Raw genomic sequence first — 13,460 nt, 5'->3', positions numbered from 1 at the left:
GTCTTTTCCCCTACTGAGTGGCTATCACAGTCTATGTAGGTCAGGAGAGACAACACCATCCCTAGCCTAGTCCTACCTGAAGATACACTTCTAGTCTTGGCGGTTGCCTGTGTGGCCCAGTGTGATCAGCTTTGTGCCCTCTGCAGCCTAGCACTCCTGACTCTTCTGCTGGTCAGCGTCTGCATTGGGTATCCACTCCCTCAGCCCAGAACTAGCTTCATCTCAGCCTCAAGGCACCTTTCTTGGGGAGCCAGTCCTGAGCCCTCACCTCTTGTCACACAACCCTGTCTCACTGTTCTCATTTTCTGAGTGTCTTGTTGGAACATCTGCTTTTTGTCTCTTTCCTTTTCTGCTGGAAAGCATCTGCTCTGCTTGCCCCTGGTCTCCTAAAGCCTGGCGCCCAGGAGGCACTTAGTAAGTAGTGCCCACCTGGCTAAATGAAACAGGGGAACAGTCATCAGTGCCTCGGATCTCCTGTCTCTACTGTATTCATACCAGTGTCATCATATTAAGAGATTTAAGCAAGCCAGGCATGGTGGTGCTTGCCTTGAATCTCAGCACTTGAGAGGCAGAGGCAGGCAGATCTCTGTGAGTTCAAAGCTAGTCTAAAAGAGAATTCTAAGACAGTGGGGGTTATACAGAGAAATCCTGTCTCAAACAAACAGTATTAACCTAGAGTCCCATAACCAAATTTAACTTTTCCAAAGAACTCTCCTTCTTAAAGTACTTAATGTGGCTTGAGCCACTGTGATCTCCAGAAAACACTGGAAGTATTCTACAAAGCCTTCAAACTGGGAATCAAAGCTTCCATGAGCAAAATCTTCCAACTCTGTCCTGAGCTTTGGCTGGTTCTCAGTGGGTCAGCCCCTAAGATGCATTGACATGCCAAGAACAGCCACTAGGTGCCACCACACACAAAAGCATTGGAGCTTTCAGGATATCTTGGTAACTCAAGACTCTTCCATTCCCAAGGGAGCTCTCACAGAGCACACTACAATCCCAGTGGGTCCCAGGGAACTCTCAATCCCTCCCCTCAGGGAGCTGCTCCAGTAGCAGTGGTCTGATTGGCACTGTCTCTGGTGAAGGAGGGTGGGCTGTCATGTCAGTGCTAGCTGGAGGGACGCCACTGTTTCAGCGCTGTGTGGTCATTTTACACAGGGTGTACATTACGGCACTGTCCCACAACTTTACCCTCCCATCCCACAGCCTGGCACAGCCCATCCTGCTCGAGCTGCAGCCCCGCTGGGAGCTCAGGGGGTTTCCAGCAGCAGGGCTCCAACAAGCTTACTTCAACAAGCTTGCCTGGCACAACAGTTTCCTAAACTTCAGAAGAATCCTAACTTGAGCATTTCTAAAAATTCTTGTCATCCAGCATTCTGTTTACATGCATGTCTTCATTGCATGCTTGTGTGCCCACCACAGCGCACAGCAGCAGAGAGGACGACTTTCCGGTCACTTCTCTCCTAGGGATTGAACCTGGTGACAAGTACCTGCTGGTGTTGTTACAGCCCTGCTTTGCTGCCCCTGCCTTGCTGCATGATGGGAAGGAACGCCCAGGGCTGGCTCTGGAATAGAAAGTGGAACACAGGTCCCTGCCCTTCACGTTCCAGGCCAAATGCTCTAGGAAACGTCATAACTGATGCAAGTCTGTCCTAATTCACAGTAAGGGTGTCAATGTGCAGAAAGTTAATCGTTGGAGAGAACAAATCATACTGGCCTCAGACAGATGTGCCACAAGCACAGCATAGCAGGCTTGGGTTTCTTGTCTACTAAAGTGAATGCGTTACTAAGTTTTGTTCTGCCAAGCAGTACATTAATGTCACTGGAGGATTCCCAGTTTCCCCTGTAGGGATTAAGAATGGTCTCCATTAAAATGGGCCTAAATTACATAAGCTCAAACTGCAATTAATTTAGATACTAATTATTCATCCAAGCTCAGAGTCAAAAGAAGCAATGTATCTCAGCAATGGCTTCAGCTATTCCAACACACACCCCATCCCTGAAAACAGGTCAATACTTCCTTCACACTAAGAAAATTGCTCGGGGGCTGGAGAGATGGCTCAGTGGTTAAGAGCACTGACTGCTCTTCCAGAGGACCTGAGTTCAAACCCTAGCAACTACATGGTGGCTCACAACCATCTGTAATGGGATCTGATGCCCTCTTCTGGTGTGTCTGAAGACAGCTACAGTGTACATAAAATAACTAAATATTTCTTAAAAAAAAAAAAGAAAGAAAGAAAGAAAGAAAGAAAGAAAGAAAGAAAATCTCTCAAGAGTCAGAAGAGAAGCAGAAAAGGAAAAGTGCAGGCAGCTGTCAATTATGTTAATGGAAGGGAGGGGCGGGGTCTGTGGTTTCCTATTATGTGGTGATAAACCACATGTTATGCATAAAGTTGTGCCATGCCAGAAAATTCCATCTGACAGAGACCATACAAACACTAAGGATCAAGACAGACAGACAGGCACTGCATGCACAGACAGTTGGTAGTTCTGAGTCTGCCCTTCTGCTTCAGGACACACGGCTAGTCAGGAAAGGACAAGGAACAGAGGCCGGGTCCACACAGGGACGAGAACCGAGATCATGGGCTGACATGGGCACCCAAGTGTGGGAGCCATCAAGGATTCAGATGGCTCATTCCCACCCGGCCTCTACCGACCTACATGCACCAAGCAATGGCACTTTAGAAGAATCAGGAGGCAGTGCAGGAGGAGCTGCCTGTCAGTTGATAAGGAGGTGACAGACTGGCCTCCTCTGGCCTGCTGGAGTGGCCCGGTTACAAGGAGAACTGCTTGTGCTCATTTTTACCTATAAACCTGAAGCTGATGCTGTCTGCGCACTCACACTTATTAAAAAAAAAAATTAGTTTGTAACAATGGAGGTCTTGCATCTGCTTAGAAATACATCAAAAGAAGCCTTAAGCTGAGCCACAGCACAGGCTGGGTCACAAGGGTCACAAGGGTCACTGCCCTCTGGGGTGCACCAATCGCCTTTCATGATAAACTAGGAAGCCAGGTGTGATGGCTTGCACCTGCAATCCTAGCACTTAGGAAGCAGAGGCAGGAGGATGCCACAAGCTTAAAACAGCCTGAGCTAAACACTGAGTCCCCGGCCAACCATAGACAGTAACATACTTCTGCTAAAAATCCAAACAAAACACCATCAGAGCCAGACATGGAGGGTTCCCTCTAACTTGGGGCTACCCTGGGCTATTTAGCAAGTTTCAAGTCAACCTAGATTATAAAATTAGAAACTGTGTCAAAAAGAATTAAAAAAAATTTTTTTTTTGTTTTGTTTTTTTTTGTTTTTTTGAGGCCAGGTCTCTCTGCATAGCCCTGGCTGTCCTGGAACTCACTATGTAGACAAGGCTGTCGTCAAACACACAGAAATCCACCTGCCTCTGCCTCTGCCTCTCAAGTGCTGGGATTAAAGGCCTGTGCCGTCATGCCTGGTTCAAAAGTAATTTTTAAAGCATCTGACACATGTTTTTAAAGGAATAGTGGTACACGTCCACAGTCCCATCAGTTGGGAGATCAATGCTGAGGGAACAGGACTTCTGAGGTCAGCCTCAACTACAGTGAGTTTGAGGCCAGACCAAGCTACTATAGACCCTGTTTCCAAAATACAAACAGGCAACATACACACACACACAGACACTCCTTCCACACCTATTCACCCCCACAGACACACTCAGACAAGACACACAAACAGACACACAGACAGACACACAGACACTCCTTCCATACCTATTCACCCCCACAGACACACTCAGACAAGACACACACACACTCCCACAAAGACACACAGACAGACACACAGACACACAGACAGACACACAGACACTCCTCACACACCAATACACCCCCACAGACACACTCAGACAAGACATACACACAAGACACATACAGAAAGCCTCCCACAAAGACACACAAAGACAGACAGACACATGGGCAGACACACAAAGACAGACAGACACATAGGCAGACACACAGACAAAGACAGACAGACAGACCCCACAAGGGCATGAGAACTGGGGATGTGGCTCAGTGGTAAAGCATTTACCTAGCTTGCATAAGGTCCTGAGCTCCATCCGCAATGCACCACAAAAACAAAACAACTCTACAACTTTTGCAAGGTTTACAGCAGACAAAAGATAAATCATATAAACTCACAGTTTATAGAAAATCCTAACCCAGGGCAATATGGACAGCTCATCAGATAGAGGCACTTGCTGCACCAGTCTGGTAAACTGAGTTTGATCCCTAGAACTCACACAGGGGTGGGCAGAGAGATGCACCGACTTCACATGTGCATTGCGCTCTGCCCCATCACACATACTAATGAAATAACTGCAACTCTTACCTGAAAACCCAGAATCACTGTGACAGTCACTGGAAGAATCCACACACCAGGTGGGCAGCTTAATGGTATAGCATGTTTGCTATTATTCACAGGTCCTGGGTTCGAGTCCCAGGCAGTACAAGAACACAAACATGAAAGAAAAGGAATCCCACACCCTTATTATAACAAGTATCAGGCAGGACCAGGGGAATGGCAGTCAGATGGGTGGCTATGGTGTCCCACCCTGAAATCTGGTCTCAAGGCTTCCCCCACCCTCCCTCCACAACAGCATTGTCCCAAGGCCACTTAACAGAGCCTTCCCTCAAGTCCTTACCTGCTTCTGGAAATTCACTTCAGGCAAACAGATGCTCGACTCTAAGGGGAGGGCTGAGGCTGAGAAGAAATAGGAAGGTGCCGCCCTGTGGAAACATAGAACACGGTCATGGGAGGAGCCTAAAGGGCCCAGTGGTTGCTGCAGTAGAACCGTGCACACGCCCCCACGCTGACGCACGTGGTGTAAAGCCTGTGGCCATGGCTCTGTCATAGCCCAGAAATACCTGTGTGTCAGGCAAGCCCAGGGAGCCTGCTCTAACACCTCCACGTCAGGGTGCTGAGTGTGCACTAGGCCTCTCATTTCCAGCCGAGGCAGGTCTGCCTGCTCCACACAACACACCCACCCTTCTCTGGGCTAGTCACCCTGTCTAGAAACATGGGACCAGAATGACTCACTGTGAGAGATGACCTTGCACCCACCCTCAACTTCAGCCTCCTTTGTGCTCCAACTGTGACCACCTGTGTTTGTAGTTGACGTCTACAGCTCTGACCATGTCACACATACAGGAGGCACAGCTGAGGCTTACACGCTGACTAGCCTGGCAGGAGTCTCTCTTCCAAGAACGACACAGCTTCTCTGGCTTTTCCCAACAACTCCATCACTGGATAACATGTACTAGTGAACCTGGTAGAAGTGTGGCCTACTGAGGAGACCAGTGGCCATCACTCCAGAGCACTAGAGCTTTGTATCCCACTCAGCAGTGAGTGGCCTCCAAGTTCTCAGCCCTGCTCAGCCCTGCCAAACCCAAGGTCAATGGGTTCTTAGCCAGATGCAGGAAGGAAGGCACAGTTCTACAAAGGGGCACACACACACACACACACACACACACACACAGGGGGGGGGGTGCAGGTGTAACGAATCTTCCTCTATTACTCTCAGCCTCATATCTTTGAGACAGGGTCTCACCCTTTGGCCAGCTGGCTGACTGGCTGACAGTTTCTTAGGATCTGCCCATCTCTGTCCACACCTTCTCGCAATGGGTTACAAGCACATGTGGCCATTCCTTGTTTTCCTTTTAAATACAGTGCTGGGAATTGGAACTGTGGTCTTCGGGTCTATGTAGCAACTGTTTTTACCCACTAAGCCATCTTTCCAGCCCTAGGCAGTCCCCCCCCCCCATTCAGACAGCACTCAAGTGTGCTGCATGGGTCCCTCCATCTAGAGGAAGGCTGGGATAGAAGTGCTAGCATCCTGCCTGATACCCCAACCCACCACCGGAGCAGCTCTATAGGAAGAGGCCATTTATAGCAATTAATTGCTCTCTTCTTCCTCCTGATATCAAAGCACTGAAATACCAAGGAGCCCCAGGGAACCTTCCACCCAAGTCCTCACATTCCTTCAAAGGAGATGAAAAGAGACTCCTGCTCCTGAGGTTTTTAGTTCTTCAACAGCCGTGACCACTAATTATCCCTCCTATCCACAGGGCTCAGGACCTGCCAAGGAGGAGAGGGGACTTAGTGACTTAAGTGAACACATCAGAAGGCCGGGATGACCAAGCTTTCCCAGCCAGCTACCCATTTAAGAATCAGGCCAACGGATTTAAGTCCCAGACTACAAAAAAGAAACTGAGGCTCATGATGCCCAGTCCTCAGCAGCACTGTGCTCCAAGAGCTGGCTTCCGTTCCCAGCCAGCTGTCATTAACCAGCAGTGTGACTCAAGACTGGTCACCATGCCATGTGCCATGTGTTCACAATATGTCAAAAGGAGCTTGGGCTGTGTGCCCCACAGGTGGACACGGGGTGACGGCCGGCTTCCTACACTGAAGGCTGCATGGTGACAATGGCTCCCATGCTAACAAGGGCCCCTGCATATGACCTGAAGTCCATCCCCCTCATCACAGTTGATCTGTCTGTGTATTCTCAATTTGTGGTGAGGGGAGGCGGACTCCATTTAGGGCATACTCAGAGCAACGCTTCTCAGACACTGTGTGTGACCAAGAACATGGACGGAAATATAAGGTCTCCTGGAGACATACTTCCAGGAGTTTGACCTGTTGGAACTGCTGTGAGGAGAGTCTGTCTGGAGGTTGGGGGGGGGGTTGCTAGTCATAGCCCACAGGAAAAGGAGGACCAAGAAGCTACTGAGAGATGACAGAAACAGACTCTTCTTCAGATAAAGTGGGCACACAATATTTCCAAAAATCTCTGGGTCCAGAATGGAGACAACCAGGCCTGGGAGGCATCAAGGTCTCCTGAGTGATCCTGGAGCAAGGATGGGCCCTTGGGGAAGAGAAGCCCTGCGAGTCAGATGACCAGAACAGTAATGACACAGGAAGGGCCGGACTGCAGCAGAGCACACAGAAGGGCAGGAGAAAACTGAGGCTCAAGACGCATGGGCCCTTCAGCTGAACCAAGGCCACCTAGCCGCAGAGCATCATTCCCTGGTCTGGGGGTGACTGAGCTAAGATGCCTTCCAAGCACAACAGCGTCAAAGTGTCCTTGGGTGAAGCCCAAGGGAAAGCAAAGACAGAGTGAAAGGAATCCCGGATGGGAGCCTTTACAAGGGGAACATGGCCGTCAGAGGAAAGGTCTGCTGGACACACCCATCTCACTCCAGGCAGGCTCCACTGTTCACAGCACTCACTAACCAGCCATTACTGATGAGCCCCTCCCCACCCCCACTGCAGCAGACAGGGCTACTGGGCTGCACAGAAACTACCAGCACCTCCCATGCAGAAGCACTGACCTGCTCTCCCTCAGGTGGAAGCTCCTCTGCTTCTTCATAGTCTCTGGCTCTCAGCACCTCCCCCAACCTCCAGCTCAGCACTGGCACTGCCAGCCTCCCATTTGTCCCTCTTTAGAAGCAGTCTGCTTTGTTCTTTACCTATATGGCCCCATGCCTGTGAGGTGGGCCACCCACACCCTGTGCAGTTTGCAGGAGACTGGCCTGAGTCTTGTCTATAACCACTCTTCATCTTAGCTTTGCTCTCAGAGGCGGGGCCAGCTGATGTGTGTCTGGGGGATTCTCAAGATCACACCCACAAAGTCCGAAAGAAGCAAGGGAGTCAGGCTGGTGGCAGGAGCCCATAATCCCCAGGCTTCAGAGGTGGACGCAAGGGTCCAAGGTCAGCCTCAGTTAAGTAGGAAGCTGAGACTAGACCGGTCTAGGCCACTGGAGACCTTGTCTCAAAAAACAGACAAACTACTTCAGGCAAGCAAGGGAAGATGAAGGCGGTCTAGACGTGCAGAAGGGTAAAGGTCACATCACAGAGAAAAGAGCGGAAGACTGAGGGATTCAGGAAGGGCACAGACAGGGAGGCAGGGCCACCAGCAGGCATCACTCTCTTAATCTAAGCACAGACAGATCACATTCACACACACATGCTTGGGTGTGTGTGTGTGTGTGTGTGTGTGTTTGAGCGCACAAGCTGCTGGGTTGAAGTGGGATGACTGAAGTGCAGGGTCAAAGTCACAGGGACAAAGGTCACAGGGAGGACCTCCTATATGAGCCTGCCATTTGCCAAGCGCTTCCTCGGCTCTACAAATAAGCCACTGTCTCTGCTTTGCACCATGAAGACATGGAGACTTGCGTGTGACTGCCCAGCTTTTCTAGCCTGAACAGGGACTTGAACCCAGGTCATGTGGGCTCCTCTGTTGCCCTCCAGTAACTCAGTAAAAATGTGCTCTGAGCCAGGAGAGGGAGGTAGGCCTGAGTTCCAGTTTCTGCGGGAATCCCACACAGGGCGGCACCTCAGGTCCTCTGGGGACATAGTAAGCATGTAGCACACAGAAAAATCCACCTGCTCCATTCTCGGTAATTAACCTGCAACAGCTTGGCTCCTGATGACGGCTCAGGCGAGTCATGCAGTTTTCAGGGTGCAGTGCCATTCTTGGAGGGTGAGCTTGGGATTAGGAATTTGTCCCAAAGGATGCCAACCCGAATTCAAATCTGCCCCAGTTCCTTCCTGCGTGTGAAGCCAGGCCATGCAACAGAACAATGACAATTACGATCGCTGCCCTGGCGTTTCCCGAGTGCTGGCCACGGACTCAGCCGTGTTCTAGGCATTGTCTTATTTAAATTTAGACTTCACGAGCCTGCAAGGTAGGAATTATCCCCATTTTATAGATGTGGCAACTGAGGCTCAGGGAAGCTAAGCAATCTGCCCAAGGCCATGGAGAGACTCCAAGGCGTCCTATGAACAAAGGGTAGAGCTATAGAGTATTATTGGGCAACTGAAGATAACGTAATACACAATAATGTGTCTGTGTCACACATGTTAAGTGTAATGAGGACACTGCGGTGACATCAGGAAATACCCTGTGGTAGTGTTTTTGCTCTCAGTTCTTTATTTCTATGTCTGGTGTCTTCCCCGAACCTATGACGGCACCACATTTGTACAGTCCTCAAAGCAGCCAGAACAGGAGCTCAGGTCCCCTGGAACTGGAGTCACCATGTGGGTTCCTGGAACCAAACCTGGGTTCTCCTATCTCTGGGCCATCTCTTCAGACCTATCATTCTGGTTTCTAAGAGGCACAGGCTCCACAGTGGCTGTTCATTCTTGATTCTGCACTGAAATGGCTCGGGGTTAAGAGCACTTGCTGCCCCAGCAGGAAGACCCGAGTTCCTGAGTTGGGACCCTGAGCACCTAGGAGAGTCTATAAATTAAAAAAACGAGGAATGTGGCCATGTGTGTCTCTAATCCCAGCAGCTGTGGGTGGGGACAGAAAGATCAGTGAGCAGCCAGTTTACTGGTTTGGTGAGAGACTGTGTCTCCAGGGAATAAAGTAGAAAGTAGAATACAGCACCAGTGGCCTCTGGGACATGAACATCGAACATGGAGTGTTCATGTGCTTTGTGAACTCATGGATGTGCTGACAGACAACATGAAGGTGTTGTACTGGCTGGTTTTATGTCAACTTGACACAGCTGGAGTTATCGCAGAGAAAGGAGCCTCCCTTGAGGAAATGCTTCCATGAGATCCAGCTGTAAGGAATTTTCTCAACTAGTGATCAAGGGGCAGGGCCCAGCCCATTGTGGGTGGAGCCATCCCTGGCCCAGCCCATTGTGGGTGGAGCCATCCCTAGGCTGGTGGTCCTGGGTTCTATAAGAAAGCAGGCTGAGCAAGCCAGGGGAAGCAAGTCAGTAAGTGACATCCCTCCATGGCCTCTGCATCAGCTCCTACTTCCTGACCTGCTTGAGTTCCAGTCCTGACTTCCTTTTATGATGAACAGCAGTGTGGAAGTGTGAGCTGAATAAACCCTTTCCTCCCCAACTTGCTTCCTGGTCATGATGTTTGTGCAGGAATAGAAACCCTGACTAAGACAGGTGTATACAGCAAAAATTGGACTGGGCTGGTGAGCAGCAAGCAGAGGGTCTTGAAAAAACTACTGTCAAGTTGTCCTCTGGTCTCAGCATGTGTGCCATATCCTAAACATGGCCATATGCTTTCATGAACACAAATAACAACACATTTTTACACAAAAAAAAAATAGTGAGTCTATATATTACAAAATTTTCATAGCTTTGAAAACAAAATTAGAAGCTAGGAAGCATTAAAACAACAACAACAACAACAACAACAAAAACCGCTTGCAACTCATTATTACTTCAGGCACACAGTAGTTCTCCAGGCAGAGGGGAGGCATACAGTAGGCCTAAATCCTACCTCAGACCCAGTGTATGAGACTTTATCAAATAGGGGATAGCTGTGAGGCCCACGTATGGTGACCAAGTCTTTCAGGCCACAGGTCTCTGGTTCAGAAGTGACTCTCAACTCCACATATTTACCCTGTCTACCACAAGCTGCCTGTCCCTCCCCCAACCCCTGCCCCACATTCATGCTGCACCAGTCCTTCAGATGAGTCCCGGTGCACAACACTCTCACAGGGTTTGTCTGTGAGGTTCTGACAGTACTGAAATCTAACCAGGACCCCACCTGTCACAGGAGGAGCGGGGCATCGATACAGCCAGCATAAAGCCTCTACCTTCTCAACAGGGGAGAAATGTACAGGGAACGCCCTGAGCCCAGAGGAGGTGACTCTTCCTTTCTGTGTAGTGCCCCTGGCTCAGAGCAAGACCAAAGACCACCAACACACAAAACAAAAGGGTTCCAGGACCCACCTGGAGACAGCTTTCCTAGGGCCAGTACTACAAAGGAGGCAGGAAGGGCCCATTCTTTCTGCCCACAGTAGAGGGCCAGGTGGTCAGACTCAAGTTCACCATTCAATGTTCCTTCTGTGGCTCTCACTGCCTGAAGTTTCACTTCCTAGGAGACACCTGACATTGTCTACAGATATTTTGTTTCTTGTCCTGGAACAGACTCACACACGCATGAACTACAGTCTCCTGCCCCATTAGACTTTGTTTGTTTGTAGATAGGATCTCACTACGTAGTCCTGGCTACTCGGTCCCCTGAATGTCTGGGATTAAAGAAGTATACCAACTTTTTGCTTTTTCAAATTCTTTTTATTTAATTACGGGTGTTGTGTGTGGATGGGTGTTGTGTGTGGGTATGTGCTCGTGAGTGCAGTGCCCAAGGAAGCTAGAGGACTCAGGTCCCCTGGGAGCTGGAGTTAGACGTAGCTGTGAGCCACCTGACCTGAATGTTCAGAACCAAACTTAGGTCCTCTGCAACAGCAGCAATCACTCTTAGCTGCTCAGCCAGGCCCTGGAAGATTCTGTTTGTTTTCTGAGACAGGATTTCTCTGTGTAGCTCCGACAGCCCTGGAACTCTCTGTAGACCAGGCTGCTTCTGCCTCCTAAACGCTGTGATTAAAGGCATGCCCCACCACATCCAACTGATGGCAGATACTTTTGCTATCTTAGCCCTTTGTGTCCACATGATCCATGTCCAGAGTCAATCAACTAGAGTTAAGAATGTTTGGAGATAAAGTACCACTTCTCCACTGACCATGGGCAGACTTCTTCATACCATTAGATCGGAAGCAACCAGAACCACTGTCTACACAGACATCCCATGACATTAGGTGCTAAGAGTAATGGTTTAGTGCAGAATGAAGAAAGCCAGTGGAAGGCCCTTGCCCAAAGACCCGAGCTCCACCGCCAGAGCCCACATAGTAGGAACAGAGAACCAACTCCTGCAAGCTGTCCTCTCTCTGACCTCCATGTGTGACTCCTGTCAGGAACTTAAGGAGTTTGAAGCCAGCCAGAGCTTTAAGACTCTGTCTAAAACACCATGTCATTTTACCCAGGGGACTGGAGCATCTTTGGATCTTAGTGTCCACAGATGGCGCTAAGGATACTAGGCACAACATCAGAGCCAGGAATCAAGGCCAAGAAAAGCTGTTGGATGGCCACATCACTGTTGCCAGCCACGCCCTGCTCTACATACCTCTGGGCCTTTGCATCTGCTATTTCCTCCCCAACTCCTGACACCCAACCCTCCGACTGCTGCTGCTGCAGCTGTGTCACGTGTGTGTCTACACATCTGCCTGCACCTCTTTTCACTCAGGCTGAGGGCAAGCAGAAGTGGTTAAGGGATAGTCCACAGCCCTGTGCGGCCCTGTTCTCAGAAATGCATGATAGCACAGCCATGCTTCTCATTAAACATAATATTCCTCATAACAGAAGTCCTTTACCTTTCTGGGTTTCCTCAACTCTCTTAAAAGATTTTTATGTGCATGGGTGTTTCGCCTGCATGGACATTTGTGCACCTCGGGGCATGTCTGGTGCCAGATGACAACAGAAAAAGGTCCCGCAGAGAGTTACAGACAGTTGTGAGCTGCATGTGGGTGCTGGGAATTGACCTGGTCCTCCAGAAGGGTAGCCAGTGCTCTTAACCTAAGGAGCCAGCTCTCCAGCCTCATATTTTTTAAAGACAGGGTCTCACTATGTAGTTCTGCCTAACTGGAACTCTCTGTGTAGAGCAAGCTGGCCTTAAACTCAGAGACTCAATTGCCTCTGCCTCACAGCTTTTGTTAGTTTATTTTATAAACATGAGCTCATGTAGCCCAGGTTAGCCTTGAACTTACTACATAGCTAATAGCTGAGACTGTTAGCAACCAGGGCAGGAGCCTATCCTAGAACAATGCCTCCTTAATTTTTAATTTTTTAAATTAAAACAAAACAAAATGTAATGACTTAACATTTGGGAGGTGGGGTTCAAGACAGGGTTTTGTTATGTAGCCCTGGCTATTCTGAAACTTACTCTGTAGACCAGGCTGTTCTCGAACTCAGAGATCCATATTCCTCTGCCCCAGTGGTGGGATTAAAAGAATGCACTACTACGCCCAGTGAATTAACTTATCACTAATGTGTACTATATGGACACAACTATGTGTGTGGAGGTCAGAGGACAACTTTGTAGAACTGGTTTTCTCCTTCTGCTTTTATGTGGGTCCCAGGGATGCTCTTTAGTCCACAGCTTATACCTATTGGGCCATCTCGCTGACCCCTATCTTTTTCACTTAAACACAATCTTGCTAGGTAGCCCCCCATGGTCTCAAACTCATAGTCTCTCTGCCTCCCAAGTGCTGGGATGATAGGTGCCAACCACAATGCGGATCAACTTTTTTAATTCATTCTTTTTATTTATTTGTGGGTCAGGAGCTTTGTATGTCCCTTAGGCTGGCCTTAAACCTAAATCCAACTGATTCCCCTGCTTCTTCGGCTTCTGAATAGCTGGGACTACAGACACAGGACGTCACAATGGCGCCTCCTACTTGACACTTCAATTCAGAAAATCCTCAAACATCAAGGGCTGATAGGAGTCTGGATGTGTGTGTGTGTGTGTGTGTGTGTGTGTGTGTGTGTGTGTGTGTGTGTGCATATGTGTGTATATTTATAGTTCTATAATTAGATATCTGCTTAATTCTGGAGGGCCCAGC

At 49.2% G+C, this 13,460-nt stretch overlaps 1 protein-coding gene across 1 annotated transcript in view; it reads right to left on the bottom strand.

Annotated features, from left to right (window-relative positions):
* CTNNBIP1 (catenin beta interacting protein 1) overlaps positions 1 to 13,460 on the bottom strand; it is a 46,471-nt gene that overhangs the window by 21,493 nt on the left and 11,518 nt on the right. Inside the window, exon 2 of the mRNA XM_080921217.1 lies at positions 4,674 to 4,758. The gene's annotated coding sequence lies outside the window, so the exon portion shown is untranslated. The remainder of the gene's footprint in view (positions 1 to 4,673; positions 4,759 to 13,460) is intronic.

This window comes from Micromys minutus, assembly GCF_963924665.1.
Source record: "Micromys minutus genome assembly, chromosome: 9".
Taxonomy (NCBI): domain Eukaryota; kingdom Metazoa; phylum Chordata; class Mammalia; order Rodentia; family Muridae; genus Micromys; species Micromys minutus.
Note: the sequence above shows the minus strand (reverse complement) of the source record. Positions and strands in the feature narration are given on the sequence as shown.